Source organism: Mus caroli, chromosome 15 (assembly GCF_900094665.2).
Source record: "Mus caroli chromosome 15, CAROLI_EIJ_v1.1, whole genome shotgun sequence".
Classification (NCBI taxonomy): domain Eukaryota; kingdom Metazoa; phylum Chordata; class Mammalia; order Rodentia; family Muridae; genus Mus; species Mus caroli.
The window spans coordinates 62,335,258-62,340,222 of record NC_034584.1 but is presented as its reverse complement, the minus strand read 5'-3'; the positions used below and the strand labels follow the sequence as shown (position 1 = coordinate 62,340,222).

At 39.6% G+C, this 4,965-nt stretch overlaps 1 pseudogene; it reads left to right on the top strand.

The window, feature by feature from the left end:
* The first annotated feature begins 4,080 nt into the window (after window positions 1–4,080).
* Window positions 4,081–4,484, top strand: LOC110310009 (annotated as a pseudogene).
* The last annotated feature ends 481 nt before the right edge of the window (window positions 4,485–4,965 follow it).

The window sequence follows — 4,965 nt, the reverse complement described above, 5'->3', positions numbered from 1 at the left end:
AGAAGAAGAAGAAGAAGAAGAAGAAGAAGAAGAAGAAGAAGAAGAAGAAGAAGAAGAAGAAGAAGAAGTAGGAGAAGAAGTAGGAGAGAAGATAGATGATAGAGATAGATAGATAGATAGATAGATAGATAGATAGATAGATAGATAGATAGATAGATAGATAGATAGATAGATGTTCCGTGTGTGTGTGTGTGTGTGTGTGTGTGTGTGTGTGTGTGTGTGTGCACCAGAGACAGTAGCACAGAGACCCTATGTGAAACAGTAAAGAGAGACTAGTGGACACAGATGTCAAGGACAAAGAGAAATGAGAATGACAAGAGAGAGAAGGAGAAGGGAACAGCTTCCATGAGAAGACATGGGAATATTCCTTAGTTGATAATTCACCTTATTGGCAGGTCTCTGGAATATGAAGGTACAATATGAAGTTCAACAAGCTGTCCACACCTCCCACCCTCCCCTCTGTTTCAATTCTTAGGCGGGGTAGAGTCTCCCAGTAATCCTATGAAAATATGTACTCTAAATTTTTTAATATTTTTATGTTTTCATACAGGTCATCCCTTGCTAGACTGCTTCATTAGGGAATGGAATTTGTTTTGACAAGTTAGCCATGAGTCTCCATAAGAGATTATAGTATTTTCTTGTGTTTCTTGTTCTCAGTCCTTAATTGACCCCATCAAGAATGATAGGTCCACTTGTTGTAAGCTTAGTTTTCACATATTTCAAGCTGTCATTCTCCATGATGTCATTTAACCCTGTGTGTAACTACTTCCCCAGTGCTTCCATAAAGTCTACTCTGGAGAGTTTTTACTCAGCTGCTGCTAGGAGCAAGGTCCTCTCTATAGCATGATAGTTCCCACCCTTGATGTTCTCCCTAGCCTGGTCATAGGATCAAAATACCTCTGGGTCCCATGGTGCTAAAGCCACATCTGTTCACAATATCCAACATGGCCATTGTGTTTGCAAATGAAATAGACATAATTATTGTGATTTTTATAAACTGACTTTAAACCAATTCTTGTCATGGTTCCACCTAAATGGTTAATATTTCCCCTTCTTAATATAATTTGTTGGGCATTTACCTTGGATGTGTGTTTATCTAGACAAATCATTTCCAATTTCCTATCAATCATATCAAAAGTGGTTGACATTTTGAATGAAGAAAATTTCTAACTCTTCAGAATTATGTTAAATTGACAATGACTTTTAAATTAATTGCTTTTACACTAAATAGTCTACCTGCCTAAGGAAGGCCATGATCTTTTTAGGATTTCTGATACTAGAGGGTTAAGATGAAGACATGAAAAAACCCTCAATTTACCAACCAAATAAACCAAGCATTAAAAAACAACAACAAAAAGTAAACTAGCTTCTATGAAGAATCTCTTCATTATTTCCCCACTTTTCTTCCAAATGTTACTGACATAAGCCACATATGTGTCCAGAGCAGTTGAAGGCAAGAGAAAGGTTCCATTTAATATTGTTTATCTCTTAAAAAATAATACATACTCTCGAGTAAGATGGCCACTTAACTTCTAATTTATTCTTCCTTCATAAGAAAAACAAATCAAAGAAAGAAAAGGCAAGAGCAGACCCATAGCAATGACTCAGTTGGAAGGCATGTGTTACAGCTGCTTTTCCTGTTGCTGTGGTAAAATACCCTGAGAAAATCAACTTAAAATTTAAAAAGGTATATTTTAGCTTTTGGCTAGTAGTTCAAGAATTCAGTCAATCATGATGAGGAGAATGTAGTCCACCATGAGAATGAAGGCAAGGAAGAAGCATCAGAAGTTCAGTTTGTCACACTGCACCCGCAGGAAGCAAAGAACAGTGGACGCTGCTGCTCAGCTAGAATCCTCAGTTGGAAGCATCTGGGACACAAGCCTAGGGAATGGTGCTGCCCACTTGTAGAGTCAGCCTTCCAATGACAATTATTACTGTCAAGATAAGCCCTCAGAAGCATACCTAGAAGCTTGCATTCTAGGTGAGTCTAGATTCTATCCAATTGACAATTGAGATCAACCATGAGCAAGAATGAGGATAAAATTTTGAATCCCCAGAACCCATGTAGAACACCTCTAATACAAGTGCTCCTGTGGTGTGATAGGCCATTAAGACAAAAGAATATTGGAGGCTTATGGGCCAGCTAACCTGAGATATAGAGTTGTACAACAATAAAAAGCCCCTGTTGCAAGCAATGTGAAAGGCAAAGACAAACAACTCTGATTTCCATGAATGTATCTTAGAACATATGCACCACACATTCTTGCACATGAATAATGAATATGAACATGCACACACACACACACACACACACACACACACACTAAGGGAACATAAAAATGTCAACTCACACAAACACTGAGAATGGGGGAAATATAGCAGGTAAAAAGGGGGTGTTAGGGCTCATATGTAAATGGAAATTAAAGTAGAAAAGTGTTATGGTTTTTTAAATTTTCTTTTTATTATTAGATATTTTCTTTATTTACATTTTAAATGTTATCCCCTTTCCTAGTTTCCCCTCCAAAAATCCCTTATCCTCTCCCAACTCCCCCTGCTCACCAACCTACCCACTCCTGCTTCCTGGCTCTAGCATTCCCCTATACTGGGGCATAGAACCTTCACAGGACCAAGGGCCTCTCCTCCAATTGATGATTGACTAGGCCATCCTCTGCTACATATGCAGCTAGAGCCATGAGTTCCTTCATGTGTTTTCGTTGATTGGTGGTTTAGTCCCAGGGAGCTCTGGGGGTACTGGTTAGTTCATATTGTTGTTCCTCCTATGGGGCTGCAAACCCCTTCAGCTCCTTGGGTCCTTTCTTTAGCTCCTTCATTGGGGACCCTGTGCTCTATCTAATGGATGGCTGCAAGCATCCACTTCTGTATTTGTCAGGCACTGGCAGAGCCTCTCCAGAGACAGCTATATCAGGCTTCTGTCAGCAAGCTCTTGTTGGCATCTGCAATAGTGTCTGTGTTTGGTGGTTGTTTATGGGATGGATCCCCAGGTGGGGAAGTCTCTGGATGGTCATAAGTAGAAAAGTGTTATAAAGTTAGTTCCGAAGGTGTCAATAATGAAAGTTAAAAATAATCCTGAGCAATATCACAAACACTGACAACACATCTGGGATTGTAAACAACTGTGAGCTCACAAGTAGAAGTTCATAGAATTCTGCTTTAGGGTGTCATTAGGTCCTATGTTCCAGTGGATCACTGTCACCATCAATTAGATCTTTGTTTACAAGTTTATAAAATGGGAGACAGATGAGGGCAGGGAAAATTTACTGGAGACAAAAGGGGTAGTGTTTGAGTTTTAAATGCTCGTAAACAAGAGCTGTCACGGCTAAAGTCTCAGGTCAGGTGCCAAAGAAAGTTGTATGTTCTTGGTTTGGTTTGGTTTTTTGGTAATCTGATTAGCCCATAACAAAACACTAAAGGCTTGAATTACTGACTATTTTGTAACCAAACAACAAAAACAACACAAGGGAAGGAAATTTCATCTTGGCTTCTAGTTTGAGAAGGGATGAGTCTATCACAGCACAGCAGGCATGACATATAAGTGTGAAGCAGTGACCACATTCAGTCAGGAAAAAGAAAGCAGACAGGAAGCAGGGCCAGGGTACAAATCCCCAAGGCCCACCTAAAAGTGTCCTTTAGGCATTTGTGATTTTGCTCAGGATTCTTTTTAACTTTCATTATTGACACCTGAAGAACTAACTTAATAACACTTTACTGCCACCTATTCTGCCAAGACCTCACCTCCTAAAGATTCTCTAAATGTCTAGATAACACAATCAGCTGGGGAACAAGCCTTCAAATATATGAGATTATGTAGACCATTTCACACTCAGACCCCAAGATATTTTTCCAAAAAAAGTGGCTATACCACTCTTATTAGTCTGCAACATTCATAAGCATCATCACAAGCTCAGAATTCTATTGGGTACTTGAGGGCCTCTCTCTTCAATATGAATGGATAGTTAAAATTACCAGATATGTATCTGAGGAAAGTTCTAACTCCAAAGTTACCAATGAGAGAAGTGTCCTTCTTTTCTCCCAGCTGGGTGCTGGCTGCTTGCTGTGGAAATGGAAAAGTTCATGAAACCCAGAAAAGTGGTGATGGTCTGAGCTAGATGCTACTCCAGATACAAAGCTGTTATCGTGAAGAACAGTGAAAGTGTCACTGCACTTACAAGCATGCACTGGTGGCTGGAACTGACCACTTTGGCTGAAAAGAGGCTGTTGCCATGGGCAAGAAGAAAATCATCAAGAGATCAAAGGTCAAATCCTTTTTCAAAGTTTATAACTACAATAACTTCATACTTACAAATTATTCTGAGAATATCCCTTTGGACAAAACTGTTGTCAAAAAGGATGTCTTTAGAGACCCAGCTCTCAAGGACAAGGCCAAGCAAGAGGTCAAGGTCAAGTTTGGGGGATGATAAAAGAAAGAGATAAACAGATGGTTTTTCCAAAAACTTCACTTTTAGGTATATATATATATTTTTAAATTAGGAATAATTTTTATTAGGTATATATTTACATACTATATGTAAACATTTACTGTTACAATGAAATCTTAGGCATTTTGATAATTTTTTAACAAGGAATTTTCTTCATTTACATTTTAAATGCTATCCCAAAAGTCCTCTATACCCTCCCCCCACCCCCACTCCCCTACCCACCCACTCCCACTTCTTGGCCCTGGCGTTCCCCTGTACTGAGGCATATAAAGTTTGTAAGACCAAGGGGCCTTTCTTCCCAATGATGGCCAACTAGGCCATCTTCTGATACATATGCAGCTAGAGACATGAGCTCCTGGAGTACTGGTTAGTTCATATTATTGTTCCACCTATAGGGTTTCAGATCTCTTTAGCTCCTTGGGTACTTTCTCTAGTTCCTCCATTGGGACCCCTGCATTCCATCCAATAGCTGAGAGTGAGCATCCACTTCTGTGTTTGCCAGGCCCCA